General features: G+C 45.4%; 1 protein-coding gene across 7 annotated transcripts in view; it reads left to right on the plus strand.

The window, feature by feature from the left end:
- Positions 1–5,418: 5,418 nt before the first annotated feature.
- Positions 5,419–19,214, plus strand: part of REV1 (REV1 DNA directed polymerase) — a 63,392-nt gene continuing 49,596 nt past the window's right edge. For 2 of the 7 annotated variants that reach the window (XM_049834590.1, XM_049834589.1), the window contains exon 1: positions 6,200–18,726. The gene's annotated coding sequence lies outside the window, so the exon portion shown is untranslated. Of the gene's footprint in view, positions 5,699–6,199; positions 18,727–19,214 lie in introns of those variants that run through there. The other 5 variants (XM_049834585.1, XM_049834588.1, XM_049834586.1 and 2 more) reach the window with 5 other exon arrangements.

Here is a 19,214-nt window from a genome sequence, read left to right on the forward strand (position 1 = left end):
CGAAACCGCAGAAGACCACGTCCTCTCCTTTCCCCCGTGGCTGTCTGGCCCGTTATTCACCGGCGGGGGGGTGCGAGGGGGACGAGGAGGGTTTTCACCGGGTCCCTTTAACCGCTAACCCCGCCGCATCACTGAAGGACGTCAGGGAAACCGCAGCCCTGCGCTCCCCCCCGTCCCCGCAGACCCCCAGCTCCGAGGCGGCGGCTGTGCCGGACCCGCCTCGCCCGCCCTGCCGCACAGGAGGGGGGGCTGCAAGCCGGGGTGCAGGCCGGGGGTCCGCCGCGCTGGGGAAAGAAAGGCGGCCCCCGGGGAAGGGGGGGGAGGCAGGCGGGGCGGTCTGCGCCCGCAATGCAGCACCGCCTCGCCGGGAGAGGCCGGCGGAGCAGCCGGGCTCCCCTGCAGTGCCGCCGCCTCGCCGTGAGGTGCTGCTGCCGCCGGCGGCGGGCGGTAGGCGGGCCCCGAGCCCTCCGTGCTCGGAGCCCTCCGCGGGAACCGGGGACCGAGCCCGCCTCGGAGCCCGGCCCCTCCGCTGGGGTCCGGCCGGGGGACCCCGGGTGGGTGCACCGTTAGCGGGATGAACCCGCCCGGCTGCAGGCAGCTGCGGGAGGTGCGGGCGTACGCAGGCGTTTGGGGGTAAAAGAGCAGCACGTTGAGGGGCCAGGGCCTGAGCGACTCGGGGGTGGTCGTTTTGGGTGGGCTTGGGGATAAGCGCGCACGTCCCTACAACACAGCCTTGCGTGGCTTGTGGGTAGAAGAATACCTGGGTGGATAACGCTGTACCACACTGCCGAATTACAGGGCTGAACCTATCCCTATTAAAAAGTCCAGAGAGCCCAGCCAACGCTTGGAGGTGAATTCAGTGTCCCCCTACTCTCACCTCCGTGCTAGCTGAATAAAAAGCACCTCTGCACTTACTGCTGAAAACTGAACCTGAGTTGGTAGCCCACCTGGCATGAATTCAACACGGGCGACTCTTCCAAGGGCTCCTCGGCCAGCACAACAACGGAGCGAGAAGGATATACCTACCCTATGACAAGGAGAGAGTCCATTAGCTGTCACATTGCAGCCATTCTCAGGTGGTTATTTGCCTGTCAGGGGACTGCTGCCACAGAACAAGAGCTGCAGAAGCTGCAGGCCGGTGACTGGTATGGAAAAAATCGGAGAGCAGCAACGGGTTGTCAGCTTCACGTTACTGAGCCTTCTTTTACTCTATGACCAGCTTGGATCTAGTAGACTCAAGCAATTGGGAGTGCTTTTCTCCTTAAGCTACCTCCAGACCAGCAACATAGCAAGCAATGGAACAGACAATGCTATTTTTTCTCCTTTCTCTGTAGAATAGCAAAAGTTTGGCTCTCTGTTGGCCCCGGTGTTTATAGGTACTATGACAGCCCGAGATCACTCTGGGAGATGCATGAGACTAGAAGGAACACAGAGAAGTATCAGCATGGTGAGGGATCTTCCGTCAGTGGCTTTATATGCCTTTTCTGACGATGAGAGACCCAGGGTTATTCTATATTTACGACAGCAGCCTTCAGAGGCCATAGCAGCCACAATCACTGTTCGGTCATGTCTCCCATATTAGGCTGCAAGTAGCACGATGCAGAGCCTCTCGTATTTCACCTGGAAATTCCTTTGTGCTGAAGTTACTGGAATTACATCAGATGTACTTTTTGTACGTTGGAGCAGATTTTGACTCAGGAAGTGGGATTTACAGGTAAAGGTTGCTCAACAATAACGCTTACCTCATTGAGATGCCCCAGCTAAGACCGTAGCCCCGCTGAAGGGAGGCCCGTACATAAAGTGCCTCTCTCCCCAGCCCCAGATTTGATTCCAAACGCGGTGAAGACAGCAAGAATGCTTTTACTGAAGTCAGCACACTTTGAGCCAGGCTTCACCCTGTAAATATTTACCAATGAATAAGCATATGACCCAGTTCCCAATCTGGCTGCTGTAACCTAAGATGTTTCTCTGTCAGCTCAGGAGCAGGCTGGTGCTGATGCATTGCAACACGAGGGCTTTACAAGACATAGATGATCATTTACTCATGTTAATATTTGGTCCTTTTCCTAAACTTTCCCATTTTTAATCTTAATTCCTTTCCTTTTTCTGTTTCTTCTTAAACTAATATTGGCCTATTTTAACTAATTGCATGTAATCTTTGCTGAAAGTACAGGATGGCTACTTCAGGCTTTTTCACTGTTAACTCTTACCCAAGCTTTACTTCACAAAAGAAAATAGTTGTCCCCACATGCCTCTCTAAATAATTGTTGGCTCCTCTTATAATTTGCTTATATGTCAGCTTCTATTTAAAAATAAAATATAATCATTGACTAACCATTTTAAAGCTGTTCTTGCTAACCTAAATTAATCCCTATTCCACTTGTCTTTCTGCCTTTCTGCTCCACAACTGCCCCCTAGAGAAATAGCTCTGTAAGGAAAAAAATAACACACACATCCAGTCACGCAGTACTTTTAACAGTTAGTTTGCTCCAGACTGGCAAGGACTGAGATTGGTAGAGGCATTTCTCAGCAAAACTGGAAAATGCTGGCCCAGTAAAATGGATATATTTTAGATAACATATCTTTTCTGAACAAAGTGTTTTCAGAACCTTTTTTTTCAGGTAATGTAACTGCCGATGAAAATTAGACAGAAAGCAGCCAGCTACAATGTCTCAAAAAATTTAACAGGCTAAAGCTGGTCAAAACTCTAGTTAGTGCTTCCCGCTGGCAGGGAACACCCCCGTTTTGAAGATGAGTTTCATTAAAATACTGAGTCAAACACAAGTATTTGGGGTTTTCTCATGAAGGTGTGAAGAGGTTTCCTATAAATATTTTTCTAAGTGAAATGAGGAAACCACATCCTGGCTAAATTAGCTGATGGTCAACTGACCTAGGTAGACCTGAACTTGACTTTTCCTTATCCTACCTGGATACCTTGAGCAGTATGGAACTAGCTATGGGGAAAAGTCTGGATGTTCATAAAGGTTTTGGTTTTATCACTGTGCAGAGCACGGAAATACTTGAAGTTGTAACATTTTTCACAGAACAGGACAAGTGTTCCTCTGCTCCAGCAATGCAGGTGGAGAAAAGAAGGTTCCACATAAGCACTTTTCTTACCGAGAGAGACATGTACAGCTTCATCCCTGGTACTGGGTGCATGTGGGTGGACTTATGTGCTTCTAGCCACACTGTACTGTTGCCCAGTATCAATGTGGGCTCCTAGCAGATCTAAGTGGATACAGTTTGTCCTGGTTTCAGCTGGGATAGAGTTAAACGTCTTCCTAGTAGCCAGTAGAGTGCTATGTTTTGAGTTCAGTATGAGAAGAATGTTGATAACACTGATGTTTTCAGTTGTTGCTAAGTAATGTTTAGTCTAAACTCAAGGATTTTTCAGCTTCTCATGCCCAGCCAGCGAGAAAGCTGGAGAGGCACAAGAAGTTGGCACAGGACACAGACAGGGCAGCTGACCCAAACTGGCCAAAGGGCTATTCCATACCATGTGATGTCACATGTAGTATATAAACTGTGGGGAGTGGGGGTGGGGGATCACCGCTCAGGGACTAACTAGGTGTCAATCGGCAGGTGGTGAGCAATTTCACTGTGCATCACTTGTACATTCCAATCCTTTTATTATTACTGTTGTCATTTTATTAGTGTTATCATTATTAGTTTCTTCTCTTCTGTTCTTCTCTAACCATTCTTATCGCAACCCACGAGTTTTACTTCTTTTCCCGATTTTCTCCCCCATCCCAACTGGGGGGGGTCAGGGGGGGAAGTGAGTGAGTGGCTGCGTGGTGCTTAGTTGCTGGCTGGGGTTAAACCACGACAAGTTGTAGGACTGGGACTATTTTCTATTTATAAAACGCACTGCAAATAACAGAATTAGAACAGGTAACTTGGTAACTAACAAGTTTTCTGTAAGTAGCACAACTAATAAGGCCTGGTTTCCTACGGATTTGTGTCTTATTTCCCCTACATTCCATACCACAGCAACACCCACTTTCCTATACAAGGATCCCCACATACCCTTTGCCTTTCCCCCCAGAACTGGTCTTCCCCTCTTTCCAGCCTCCCCACAGATACACTTCACAGTATCCCCAATGCTCTCCCATGAGCTGTACCTGGGGAAGAACTGGAGGAGGGCCCACACAGGCTGTGACTGGTTTGCCACGAGAGCGTGACGGCTGGTGCTAGAAAGCTCAGCGAGTCAGTTACCTCATGCTACCTCACTGCTGCTCTTTCTAACGAAACTGGCAAAGCTTCACATTGTTGAGGCTGAGATCCCTTTGTCAAACTGGGCTGAAACGGCCGCTGGATTTTAAAGTTAGCAGGGAAGAGCAGGTAGCACCGTTGCACTTCTTTCGGAAACCTGGCTAATTAAAAATGCAGAATCACGTGTGAGGAGCCAGTGGGTGTTACTCTCGTCCCCAGCGAGCGAGGGGAAGGAGCAGCCCCTTTTCCTGGGGGAGAAACCCCTTCCAGTGCGAGGCTGGGGAGGCCTGGACCTGGCTCAGCCACCAGGACCCAGCCAGGGCAGGGGCCGGGCCGGGCCGTGATCCCCGCCAGCCGCTCCAAGGGCCCCGGTCGGGAGGGGGACGCTGCAGGGCCGGCCTAGCGCAGGCCCCGCCGGAGGGCCCAGCCCGAGGCGCGGCTGGAGGCTGGCGGGGGCGGGCGCCAGAAGTGCCGCCGCCGCAACCCGACTCGGCAGCACCGGGACCAGCAACGGGCGGCGGAAGGCGGGGGGGGCCCCCTCCGCTGCCGGCCCCAGGCAGGCGGGCCCTGCCCCTGCCGGGAGCAGCAGACCTGCCAGCCCTCTCCCCGCAGGCCGCCCGCCCTCACCGGGTCCTGCCCGCCGCCGCCGCCTTGCTGCGCTTACGGGAGACGCGGCCGCCCTGCCGATGGCTCCCGGCGGCCCACGGAAGCGGGAGGGCCGGGCTACGCTCGGCACAATGATCCTCTCCGGTCCCGTCCCGTCCCGGTGTGAAATGTCCGCCCGCGTCGCCGCTGCGCCGGACCCCGCCGTTGCGGTGCACCCGTCGGGCCGCCAGGGGGCGCCGCCACCCCGCGCCCTTCCGCAGCCCACCCAGGCGAGGGGAGGGGAGGAAGGGGGGGGAACCGGAGAGGCGCGCGAGCTGCTGGCGCCCGCCCCGCCCCGCCCCTCCTCTCCCCTCCCCGCTGTCACGTGCCCCGGTGTGAGCGCTCCCCAGCCCTCTCCGGCGCCAGCGGCGGTGGCGCCGCACGCGACTTTCCGCGGGGCGCAGAGCCGCTAGGGGGCGCCCCGGGGGCGGGCGGGCGGGCTGGCCTGGCTTGCCCGGCCTGGCGCGGCGCGCGCGCCGCTTGTTGACCGAGCGGCGGTTGGTGGCGCGAGACTCTCTCGTGACGCGCTCGCAGGAAGGGCGGGGGGAGGAGGGGCTGCTGCTGGGGACACCGAGAGGGGGGAGGAAAAGGAGGGGGAAGAGAGGGAGGGAGGAAGGAAGGAAGGAAGGAAGAGGGGGGAAGAGAGAGAGGGAGGGAGGGGGAGAGAGAGAGACCGCGGCCGGGGCTGAGAGCTGGGGAGGAGGAGGAGGAAGAAGGCGGGCAGGAGGCGGTGGTTGCTTGCGTCCGTGCGGGGGGGAGTCGCGATGTGAAGCCCCCACACGGCCCGGCAGGGCAGGCGGCGGCGGCGCCCCGGGAATGTGCGTCTGGGACGCAGCAAAAGGTGAGCGGCGGCGGCGGCGGCGGGGGGGTGCGGGGGGGGGGGGGCTGCCGGAGCGGGCGCCTTCCCCCCCCCCCCCTTCTCCTCCTCCTGCTCGCAGCGCGGCGGCCCCCGACCCCCATGGCCGCCCGGCGCTCGCGAGCGCGCCCCCGTGCGCGCGTGCGGGGGGCAGCTCGGGGAGGCGGGGGTGGTGGTGGGGGGGGGTGGTGGTGGCGGCGGCGGGGGTGAAGGAAGGAAGGAAGGAAGGGGGAGCCTGAGGGAGCCGCGGGGCCCGCCGCAGCCCCTGCCCTGCCTCAGCCCCTCCCTGGGCCCGCGGCCTGGTTCTCCCCCTCCTTCTCCCCGCCGCAGCTCTTCCCCAGCGCGGGGCGGGTGGGAGGAGGAGGAGGGGGGCGGCGGCGGCGGCGGCGCGCGGGGTTATGTAACCGGCGCGGGGGCCTTGCTCAGCCCCGCTTTGCCCGCGCGGGCGGGAGGGTGTGCGCGCGGAGGGGGGGGGGGGGGGAGAAGGGACGAGGGGGCCGGACCCCTGGGCGGGGGCGCGCGCGCGCGCTCTCTCTCTCTACTGCAAGTTGCCTTGGGTGTGCCAGGTGTGTGTCTGTCTGGGTCGGGCAGCCCCGCTCGCCGCCATCCCCTCCCCCGCCAGCCACGGCACCTGTGTGTGCGTGTGTGCGTGTGTCAGTCGGCGCGTGTCACATGGGGCCTGCGCCTCAGACACAACACGGTTCCCGAGGCAGAGCCGGAGCGATGCTGCGAGCGTTTTGCCGGCTAAGGGGTCATTGCAGGGAATGAGGTTGGAGGAGGAGAGCCCAAGCCCTGGTGCAGCCTTGCCCTCTTGAACACACCATTGCGCCGTGGCACTCGGCTTGTAGCAGCGTGTATCTGTCTGCGGTTTTCCGTCGCGTTTTGTCACAAGTTGTATTTGCTGAGCAATAGTGCTGGATGTACCCAGTGTGCGGAAAAGGAGGAGGACCTCTGCTTGATAAGTAAGCCTGTGCTTACAAACACAGAGGGAGAAATGTGTTCGCCGGTGCTTCTTCAGCCCTTCCCCGCCTAATGTTGATGCATTTTGCTATACGGTTACCGCTGACTTGACCTGTGATACTAAGCAAAAAGCCCCTGATGAGAGATGGGCGGTAATGGCAGAGATGCGGGGTAATGGCATGTTAACCTTAAGAAGGGAGAGAAAGATAATATCAGAAGCACGTGATCTTTTGGTAGAAAATCTGTGTGTTGTGTGCTGTAATATTCCGTTATTTCTGATGCTTTAAAATTAGTGTTAAAGTCTTCAAAATGTCAGGGCTGTGAATACTCTGCTTGTGTTAATCAGAGATTTTTCTTCATGAAAGGATGAGTTAATGTTTGTTCTGCGTCTTGGTTTAAAATCCAGGTCCAATCTCAGATTTGATACTGTAGTCCGAAGAAGCAAAAACAGGGGATTGTAATTTTACAGTCTGAATTCTTTATTCATTTAGATGCTATTCTTGCTCAGATAGAACTGTTTTAAGCAGTTGCCTAATTACCATTAGCTGCAAAAGGTTATAGTTAAAGTTTATTTCTGGAACAGTCCTGTCTTACTAAGGTTTATGGTATTTAATACAGAAATCTAAATGTCTGACAAATTCTTTGCCATCTTGTCTCAAGCGTGTAGTTATTACCTATTCCCACCATATTGGTCTTCCATTCAGTCCATTTCTTCCACTGGACAATGTACCAAATACCTGTTAGTAAAATAATCCCAAACTGTCAGACTGGAGGTCATTGGTAGGACAGTATTAGTAGAGGCACAGTGCAGACACCTGCCTTGTGACTCACTGAGGTTTAACTACTTGAAGAAAGATTGTTTTAAAAGTAAAGCTCTAACAGGAAAAATACCTTAGCATATTTCAAGCCTCAATAGTAAACTGATTGTACATTTTTCTGTGTACAGTATACGTGTGTTCAATACATTATTCAGTAATTGGCCTTTCAAACATAGCACCAGTCCATCTTTCTGGGTAGTATGTATGTACACTTAGTCACAGCCTGTTCTGATGCAGCGATAGCGTGTTGTAACTGAGTGCTGATTTTGATTAGTCTTTTCTGATCCCTTAACCCAGATGTCTTTTTTAAAGAAGTTTCATGGCAGATTTTCAGTCTTTCTACCATCCCTTTTTGTTTTTAGAGAGATCAAAAAAAAAAAGTAAGAATGATTCAAACACGAAACCTGGTTTTGAGTAGGTAGAAAAAATTAATATGATTACACAGACTTTTTTTTTTTTTAATAAATCAGTTGTTTAGGACAAGCAGGAAAAGAATAACTTGCCTGACCCTGCTGTGTGCTTTCCCCATTTAATTTGTTAGCTATTGTTTATTTCATGAAGAATGACTATTTTGTATTGAACATTTTTCTGTTTTAATTAAAGGTGTATATTATTATCGCTGAGATCTCTGTCAGCTCTTAGCAGCATGTTTGCCTAGTATAGATGTAACAAGGGAGCTAAATATCCAAATGTTGAAGCCCTCCCTCAAGAATACAATGTAGATTAATTTGGTGATAGTGCCATGTGTTTACCTAAGCGTAGCAAAATGGGGACAAACTGGGAGCAAATAGAAATGAGAGTGGCCATGGAGTTATAAAGAAAGTTGGAAGTAAGAGAGCAAATCTAAGTGAGTGCAAAAAAGCGTGAGGAATTCTCAAACGTGTAATACAGTATACTTGTGGAAGTGTCTTTTTTTAAGAGATGAATTTGTGCAGTGCTTCTCCCCGAGAGCAGCTTTCTGCTCTGTTGTGGAAACCAGACAGCATTTTAATTGGAGACACAAATGGTTTTAGGGAGGAGGGCCTCCCATGTCTGTGGTTCCCCCACTTCTGCATTTTATGTGGAGTAACAGGTGCTCATAAGATAGAATTAGGAAACCGTTCTTTCTCACTCTTCAGTGGAAGAGAGGTGAGTGTGTAGAACAGCTTTAAATTCTGGGCTGTGATGATAACTACCATTCCTGTGACTTGTATTTTCAAAACTTACTGAAGGACTGCTGCTGCTGTAGTAAAGGAATCTGACTGTTAAATTAATCTAGGAGATACTTTTAGTTTGGTATACCCATAGAAAGGATAGTTGTAAATTCCTTTTTTTTTTTTTTTTTTTTTTTTTTTTTGGGGTGGGGGGAACTCCTTTCCTATCTCAAAGCTTCAGCTCTCCCAACTGGTATTCTACCTATTTAGTACTGCTGAAGCTGGTGGTTTGAAATTTAGTTGCTTGCATAAGTAAAGCTTAAAGCTTAGCTGTATTGTAGCCAACACTTCTGTGTTGGTTTTGCTTTCTGTTCCCAGCTATCTGTAAATACTTCGACCAAATCCCAACGTAAGGGAGTTATTGGTTGTAACTTCCTTATTTGTTTGCTTGAATTCACACAGACCTTTTCAGCTTCTTGATTTATGAAAGTAAATAGTCCTGAAAAAGATAAAGCTAATTTTGCTTAGGAGAAGGCACTGCTCAGGTACCTTGCAGAGTCATTCTTGCAAATGCAGGTGGATTGGTTTGAATGCCAAACATGAAAGTAGTGCTGAAGCTGCGCAGTGTAGGGTTGAGAACTGCTCTAAGGTTTTTCCACATTGACTTGGAGATTGGCAACATTCTGGCATGGTGAGGTATGCGGTGTATTTTGGCAGGATCCTGGGGACTGTTGCCAACATTTTTGGTCAGGTTTTAGTTGTCAGTGAATATCCAAAGCAAAATAACATTCTGTCGACAATGTTCATGACTTCATCTTTTTGAGGTGACTCAGATCAGCTGTTAGTCCAGGGCATGATGAGTCAGCATCTTGGACAAATGGTTGTACTCCACTTACATTCTTTTGGAAACCTAGGAGCTGTTGCTGTTTAAAGGAAGCCATGAAATTGCTGATAATTCTTACAAATAGGAAAGCCCATGACCCCATGGCATGTAAGGTAAATGGTTTGTGCATTTAACCAAGTAGAGTGAATGTGTTTTACCATTTTGTGCTTATGAATGCAACTCCCACTTGAAGTAAAGAACTAAAATAATGGTCTCTATTGAAAGGATATTGTTCCTCGTTTCTGAATCTGCCTGTTGTTTTCAGGAAACGTTAGAGCATAGGGAAACTGGAAAGACTGGCTTTTCAGTCACTATTTCCTAGATTTCCATGCTGCAATTGCATTATTTGGTAAGCAGTTCCAAGAATCCTCTTACAAAACAATACTGGGGAAGAGGTAGGGGTAATGACTTTTCACTAATTGCTGGCTGATCAGTGTCGTGGTTTAACCCCAGCCAGCAGCTAAACACCATGTAATCGCTCACTCGCTCCCCCCCTGCCCCGCCCCAGTTGGGATGGGGGAGAAAATCGGGAAAAGAAGCAAAATCCGTGCGTTGCGATAAGAATGGTTTAATAGAACAGAAAAGAAGAAACCAATAATGATAGCACTAATAAAATGACAACAGTAGTAATAAAAGGATTGGAATGTACAAACGATGCGCAGTGCAATTGCTCACCACCCCGCCAACCAACACCCCGCCAGTCCCTGAGTGGCGATTCCCCATCCCCACTCCCTCCAGTTTATATACTAGATGTGACTTCACATGGTATGGAATAGCCCTTTGGCCAGTTTGGGTCAGCTGCCCTGGCTGTGTCCTGTGCCAACTTCTTGTGCCTCTCCAGCTTTCTCGCTGGCTGGGCATGAGAAGCTGAAAAATCCTTGACTTTAGTCTAAACACTACTGAGCAACAACTGAAAACATCAGTGTTATCAACATTCTTCTTATACTGAACTCAAAACAGCACTGTACCGGCTACTAGGAAGACAGTTAACTCTATCCCAGCTGAAACCAGGACAATCAGGAATTTGAAGTTACAAGTGTTGCCCCTCCATAATGATTCCCGTAACTTCTGTGTCGATTTTTAACCTAAGTTCTACAAGCATCACGTTTGCCTGGGATAGGCCATTTTTGCTCTGTAGCCTTTTTGTATCGATCTGTCTCCACTAAGCAGCAGTGTAGCACTGTTGTTTCGATACCAGAGGCACTTAAAATATCAACTTAAAACCTCTCCAGGTCAAGAATGCAATTTAGATTTGAGTTTTATTTAGGGATCCTAAAGAATTAGAGCATTTTTATTTTGTCCTAAGAACTTAGAACTGTGTTTCTCCTGGAAAACACAGAAACACTGTGCTCTATCTTTTCACTTTCCTCTGAATCTAGGAGGAATCTTGAGAATGTATTGGATCAGATCAGAAGTTCACCTACGTAATAGTAAAGAAACAAACATACTGAGATTCTTTGCCTTTATATTCTGAGTTCCTGTAGTTTGTTACCTTTTTTAAAAAGAAAAAAAATTAATGGCTTTTTATTCCATTGATCTGTTCAACCTGTATGAACTTGTAGCATCCTCGGTGTCCTGTGTCAGAAATCCACAAATAAACTAGGCAATAGATGAAAAATGTTTCCATTTGTTTTGACCTCTTCATTTACTAGTTTCATCTGATTCCTCCTGATCTTGTTGGTCTGCGTTGATGATAAAAGTAATATTCATGGACTAGCGAAAGATGTAGAAAATTTGAGTAGAAACTTAAAACTTCAAGGCTAAGCATAGAAGCCATATCTTGCAAAGATTTTACTTCAGAAAAGATTTTGCAGCTTTGAGAATTTCAAAGGCAAATCCAGGAAAACATTTGGGAATTTGGCTACGCAATGTCAGCTGGAATAAAGTAATGTCATTCAAAAGCTGCCATGAACAGAAAATCTTACCTATTTAAATACTGAATCTGTAATCATCAATACTTTTGCTGGTAAAGTTACTTGAGTTCTTAGAGTTTTGCTGCTGTACGTGTTTAGTGCTGCCCATATGTGAGTAGAGAGATGGTCCTCGGTATCTGACATCAGCTACCACTTGAGATTCGCAAAGTGGATGTCTTATCTCTTTTTTTCTCTGAAAAGCCTGGCCTGATCAGCACCTGCTCCGTGTATACAGATAACATTGATTTGAGCATAAAGCACAACTGCCCTGGGCACTTCTTCTAAAAAAAACCCAAAGATTTGTAGAGAAGAAGTGGTGCCTTCTCATTACATTAGTTAGAGCGTTGGCCCAGAGAGTGGATTCTTTTTCCATGCCATTCTGTATTACCAAAGCAGTTAATCTGGGTAGTGAACAATCAAATTGTTCAGCAGCAATGATAAGGATTTTTGTGTGTATATGCATGCACAGGTGTGCGCACACAAAACACACACATAGATATATATACATATGTATATCCAAACAAATACATACAATCAATCAAAAATATGTAGTCACTTTTGACAAGATTTCACCAATCTGCAGGCCTGAAATCCAGGGAATCTGGGGGAAGCCGAAGATAGTGTGTGTCAGAGGTTTTCACCAGCACAGTTCCTCTGAATTCAATGTTAACAAATTCAGAGTCTTCAGATTCCTTGCTTTGATCACCTCATGAAAATTTTCCAGTTATTTATTTTCGAACTGTTATACCTCCACTTACCCATTTGTCCTGCCTTATTCAGTTTTTCTTTAGCTTTACAAGGACGCTTCCTTAAGTTGTGCCTAGGAAGTCTTAGGAGGTCCTAAATCATTCAGCAGCAGCAACTCATTATTTGGGAGAAGGGATCATGGCTTACTTATGCTACCTCCTGACTGCTTGACATACATTTCATGTGTAAGATGTGAGTTGTGGGACTGGATTGTCTTCAGACTGAGGAGTGCACAAACTAAAAACTTCCTAAACAAGTTCTGTTGATTTGTTAGGTAGAAAAATGAACATTCCACTCTTCCTTTTCAAAGAAGAGAGTAACACAGTTCTCTGTTCTCAAATACTATAGACAGCTAAACATAGGAGCTTGAAGGAAGACTACCCAACTCATATACTTATTCATCTTGTTTATTGTTTCAGATACTCAAGTCCAAGAGAGAAAGAGAATTTCCTTTTGGTGATTTACAATCCATTCACTATGTTGCTATTGAGAGTCCTAATGCCACAAGCTGTGCTTCTTATTCTGATTTTACTTAAATGAATTTTATTCTGGAATCTAGGCATTTAGAAGCTGGCATAAAGATTGTGAGTGTGCGAAGTCCTCTTGGGGTTGAAGCCCAAGGGAATGTAAATGCAGAAGAGAAATAATTAAGCCAGTTGATGAAGTTGGCTGAAACATGCCAGTGTATTGTGGCAGTAAGAACAGTTAAAGAGGTGATATTTGAACTAAAAAGTGAATTGAGCTAGCTGGTTAAATATAGCAATGAAAATTACGAAGAAGAGCCACTCATCACTGAGGAACTCTGAAGAGTGGGGGGGAAACTTTATACAAAAAATGCAGAAATGTTGAAACTGAAGCCAGAGTCTTCTGTGAGCAGAAGAAAAATTCAACCAAGTTAAACCACTATTTGTGACAAGCTCCAAATGGACTGTAGCTGCTACTGAGCATTATTCCTAGAGGGGAATGAAACATTGACAGTTGGTCGCAACTCAAATCTGGCTTGCTATTTTTCAAAGAACTAACCATCTCAAATGCCACGTATAAAAGCAAAAAGAGTATCTTCTTGGAAACAGATTACTCAAAGCTGGTGCAGACTGTGCAGTTATGCTGTTTTCTGTACCTTGTGCTCATGGTTCCTTAAGTTGTGACAATTAAAACAATCACCTGTCCCAGACTCCAAGTCAGTTGTGAAACAGTCTAAACACTTCTGTCTTGCAGAGGTCTCATATAAATGGTTACCTGCTGTACAACTGCTTTAGGTCATTGTGATGATTTGCCAGCAAAAGGAATGTATATTTCTTAGTTGTCACTTGTATGTAAAGTATTTAGTCCTTGATGTTGAAGTAAACCGATCTGAAGTAAAGACCATTTGGAGTTGCAAAAATAGTCAGTTTGGAAACTGGATTAGTTTAGCAAAGAGTTCCTGTGTTTCATTCTGGGAGAGTGATTGAATTGAAGGTCAGAGTATCATTTCCTTGCTGTCAAGCTCAAATGGACAGTTTTAGAATAGTCATCTACACATAAAGGAGTTGACTCTGAAGGATTTGGTTTTTTCCATGCTTTATGTGGGCTGTATGGTATTTCACCTTTCTAGCAAATGCCATGGGTGTTCATATTTTAGAAAAACACTATTTCTAAATTTCTCATTCTCAGTAACAGTTTTGTGTCTAATATTTAATTTTCCCAAGATCTTAATGATTGTTCTTTCCTAATTTATACTCTTAGGTTTACTCACAGGAGATGATGGTGGTGTTGGGTGTTTTGGGGGACAGATATTTTCAAGTGTCCTTCAGCTCATTTCATTTCTGTTGCTCTAAAATATCATCAAAGATTGAACTGCAAAACAGAACTTCCTGGTTGACCCTGTAACATCAGGTGCTTGTAGTTAGAAGTGATTACCGTATTGGCATGTGTGGTGTAAGATGGGGAGCTGTTCAATTGTAACTTTCTTTGAAAACTCTTACCCTATGGAAAAGGTGAGGTAGCCTACCCCTCTTGTTTATTGGGGGGGAAAACATAAGCAGAGCTGGTTGGCGAAGAGTAGCTAGCTCGCTGCAACTCCATATCCACATTTACACGACAGTAAGTTAGATATAGCCATGATCCTAGAAGTCGGTTTCTAGAAATGGCTAAGGTAATCTTAAGATCCCACTGGCAATGAAAGGAACAGTTCCATCCATTCCTCTATTCTGGCCTGTCTGCTTTGGCTTTGTCTGATGCTTTTGTGAGTCAGTTCAGCTTGCTGAACTGGCAGGAAACTAACCCATAAAATTATGTCAATTTTCTATTGATTTAATGAGCTGAATTGCACATAGCACCTATATGAACATAGGGGTTGTGAGTTTGGAGGTAGTGTAGAGAAGGGATAAAGCTTGTTAGGCCAGCAGAGGTTGAAGAGCAGAACCATCCCTTTTGGTGGCAGTCAGCCATCAAGTTGACTCAACCATCTCATGAAACTTCACCCTGAGACTATTTCCTGCCTAGAATAAAATTCAGTTGCTTTGCAATATACTGATTAGTTTATTTTTATATGCAACAGTAGTGTTGACTCTGAAGTGTCCAAAATCATGGGGATTTAAAAATAGAGTATCTTAGAAAAAACTTTTGAACTTTTTTTTTTTTTTTTTAAGTTCTTTTGCTGGATTCTGAACTTTTCAATATGTGCTAGAAAACAGCTTTAGACCCTGTAGCAGCAGCTCTTTTCCAGAAGACTCAGCCAAGAATAGGACTCTCTTGTGCTGAGAAATGTGTAAACACGTAAGACAGTTCGTTCCTCAAAGAGCTTGCAGACTAGTGCCAAGTAGAGTGGTGAGTTTGATGTGGGAGCTGGAATGTAGATGCATGAAACTCAAACAGGCCACAAAATACCCACTTGATGGAAACAACTTTTAAGCCCTGCTGAGCTGGGATGGATTCAATCTACAGTTCAAGCAAAAGATTCTGATACTCATTAGCAGTGGCCCAAGATATCCATACTTCCGTTAGCAGTAGAGTTACACCTTCAAGAATAAGGCTTGTGGTATTTGAATATGTTAATTAAATCAAGTTCTTTTGCATTAGAGGACATTGACAGGATGCTCACTCTGGTCAGAAATGCAAAATAGCTGTTACAGTGTGTTATACTTTCACTCAGCTTTCAGTTACCCGAAATTGGATTATGTGGATTAGAAGTTACTTGTGCCATGTATTTAGACACAAGTTTGGCAGGGTTATTTGTTGAGTCACAGTGCAGCCTCATTTTGTCTTTGGAAATAGTTCATATGCTTTCCTGTAGTACAGAGCCATAAAGTGTATGTTCTGCCAGATTCAAGTTGGCTACTTGAAGAGGCAGCAGAAACATCTCTGCGTCATATACCTGGAAAAGGGAATGCTGAAGAGTATGGCAGAGACAACTCAAGTTTGGGCAGGACTAGTACTGACCTGGAATTAAAAAGCCTGTCGGGATCCATATTCACTTCTTACAGAGTCATTGAGGTCTGTGTTCTGTGCTCCCAAGCATTTTTCCCCGTAATACCTGTGGTTTGGTCTGGTTTTTTCCATTATCTGTGTTATCTCAACTGCCTAAGATAATGGAAAGCCACTTGTCTTCCAACCACACCATCCTGAATTTAAAGTATTTTAAAGAAATAACTTCCCTGCATCAGACTGTATGTGCTACAGATGAGATTAAAACAAATATTAACATCAACATTCACATCTACGTTCCTTTTTTGGGGATCTAAAATCTCACAGTTGCTGTGCAACTCTTCTATACGCTCAGATGTGTTTATAGAATTCATAAAATGTAGACCTAACATTTCATTCCATTACCTGATCTGTAGGCTTTGATTAACAGTCTTTAATAATAGGATGAAGTGCTTGTGGATTGGGAAGTATGATGCTAGGCCAAAGTAGTGTGCAAAGGGATGTTACATATCTTTTCCTAGTGAGCTGCATTGAGTATTTCTGAGCCACCAGTCATTTACAAAGTGTAAAAACTCTTGGTTTCTCTTCTAGCTTCAGTTTTGAAAAGGATCACCCAATAGAAATTTGAATTTTAAAGAACCCTATTTTGTGCAATGGTAAGGTTTTACCATTTGTATGTGGTCTAGAAAGAGATGCAGGGCCAAATTATGTTAATTTTGATCACAGGAGTTCTTAACTTGACTTTTTTTTCCTTGAAACATTGTTTCTCTTGCACTGAAAACTTGGATTCTGTTCCTAGGATTACTATTTCCACCTTTACAGGCTTTTGTGCAGTTTCAGTTTGTTGAAGATTTCTTTGCATTCACAGGTACAGACTATGAGCATTTCAGTTTTATTTAAAAAGCTTTTTCTCTGGGCGAAGGGTCACTATAGGTTGTCTTTCAGGCTCTGGAGATACCCTGAAAACTGTTAATTATGGTGGTTCACTTTCACTGAGTCACTGTGCATTTGTGCTCTTGAGTTTGTGAAAACAGAGAAAACTGTTCTGAAACAAGTTAGATACTGTAATCACAGAAAACATGAACTCTTGTCTAAAATTGGCCTGCTTGTGATGGGTGTTTAAGTCCCCTGTCTTGATTTCCACTGCCCCCACTTCAAGGATTCTTTACAAAGCATTTCTCTTACTTACCCCTTCATCATGATTCCTATAGCGGGAGCATCGTATCGTCTTTACAATTCTTATTTCATGAACCAGTAAGCATGTTTCAAATCTTGCTTAACTCTTCCTCTGATTGTCACATTTATTTGTTCCTTAGGTTTCAGCAAGGCAGCTGTAGAGGTTGTCTTCATTCTCAAGGAAAAATTCTCACTGTAAGCACAAGTCTTTAGCAGTGGGGATTCTCCTTAGTCCTGAAACCTTGGTTCATCATTTAGTTCCTGGAACTACAAAGGGAGAAATTAGCCTCCTGGGTTTTCATATCAGCTGTAAGAAAATAATCCATGACTCTCAAGACTTGAGCCAGAGGCATCTAGTAATCACTGAAGTACCATGTTCCTAATTCCTGTGTTTAGAATTCAGGTGGACTGGCTGAGTCAAAAATCATATCTGCCAAGGAAATGGTAAATCATTATCAGATGTTGTAAGTAGGCATTACAGCCTAGCTTCTCTAGTTTTGCAGGCTCTAGGAAGAACACTTTTGAGCAGTTGATGTGTTATGTTTTTAACACACTTACCTGAAGTAGTTTTGTTTTCTGATTTCTAGTTTTAATCAAACCAGGCATATACCCATGATTCTGATTTTGATTGGCCCCACTGGTTGTGGTGTTCTGATCTAACAGCTTGTAGACTAGACATATTTCTTCCTCACCTCCCAGTGTCCTGAATAAAAGTTAAATGCGTTTCAAGGTTTCAGAAAAGCTTACCCTCATGAAGGCAGTTCTTCAGTTTATCAGGCATTAGATATTTTAGTTTAAGCAAGAGGTTGTCTACAATAGGAGTCAGAGTTAACTACCTATCAAATCCTATCTTCTCAAGAACTCAGTGACTGGAATAGAGAACATCTTTGTTAGACTGATGTTGTGATGACTTACAGTGTTGATTTCATACAGTCTTGAAGGTTCTTTGGTTTTTTTTCAGAGTAAGAATTTCTTTTTGTATGAGATTTTCTTTTTGATAGACTTAGAATCATAGAACAGCCCAGATTGTAAGGGTCTTTAAAAGACTATCTAGTCCAACCTTTTGTGGGTAGGAAGCCTGGATGAGATTATCTAGCACCCTGTTCAGTTGCAGCTTGAAAACCTCCAGTGATGTGGGCTTTACTGTGTCACTGGGGAGGTTGTTCCAGTGATTGATTGTTCTCACTGTAAAAAATTTCTTTCTTACATCAAGGTGAAACCCCTCCTGGTACAACTTGTACCCCTTGCCTCTAGTCCTCTCTGTATGGCTCCTTGTGAAGAGAGAGTTTCTGTCCTTGTAGCCACCCTTTAAGACTTTGTCCACATTTATTAAGGAGAAAGGGTAATCAGTAGTTAAAATTATGGTGTCTCTTATGAGCTCATACACTGATACCTATAGTATCTAAAAACACTAGATGACATTTCTTTTTTTTTTTTTCTTGAACTTATACTTTTCTGTTTTCTCCAAGAACTTCTTAGCCAGAAGTGATAGATTTGAATTACAGTTGACTTCAGCTAATGGAAACATACAAATTTTCCACATAAAAGAAACCATCTAGCCATTTCCAGTATGCACTGCCCTCTACAGGAAAAATGTCAATATTGTGTTTCATGTGGTAATCTAGCTCGTCTCCTCTCATTTTTCTCACTGCTCCTTAAGAGTTCTGTGGTATCTATGAGATACAATCCAAACCACCAAAAATTCATTTCAGAAAGCCTGGTGTCTTGGAAATTGGTCTCCAGGTAAGAAATGCAGGTACCTAGAGAGAAAATACAACGTACTGAAGAGGGGTTGCTTTGTTTTGGTTGTTGGTGTAGAGCTTATCTCCTTGACATGTGATTAATCTTCATAATTATATACGTGTGTAGGTTAAGTATCAAATTACAGCAACTATAAGAAGAATAGAACCAGGTGCATCATGATCGTCCTGTGTTTGCAGAGGCCCTGAAACATACAACTGAAGCTTGTCTTTTCAAGGTAGTTATACCTGCTTTGACTATAATTCTATGGTTGCTTAATTTGACATATTTGCAGTATTCCATGAAAATAATTTATGAAAACTTTCCTGTGGCTGTGTCTTGCTTGTTCTGTAATCAAACTTGCCTGCAATCCAGGGTGGTTTAACTGGATTTCAGACTATGCCTGCTTGGTAACTCTAGAACAAAAGGGATTTAAGAGACGAAAGCTAGAATTCAACTTTCAGCCGGGTTCAGAGTAAACAAAATTTTAATGTGATAAATGAGGCAGCCTCCAGAACAGTGCAGTAGAAGGCCTGGATAGGAAAATGACCAAAATGCGTTGTTATCTCCATCCACAGCTCTTTGTGCTTTCTGGTAGGCTGGAGGCTGAGTGAAGCTTGTGTGCTGTGTTACTGGATGATGCTATGGATAGTCCAGAGAATAGGTATCTTCTCAAAAGCAGACAAGGATGAAAAAAAAAAACAGTTGACTTCCTTCTGTGTATTA

The sequence above is a fragment of the Accipiter gentilis genome, chromosome 31 (assembly GCF_929443795.1).
Source record: "Accipiter gentilis chromosome 31, bAccGen1.1, whole genome shotgun sequence".
NCBI classification, from domain to species: domain Eukaryota; kingdom Metazoa; phylum Chordata; class Aves; order Accipitriformes; family Accipitridae; genus Astur; species Astur gentilis.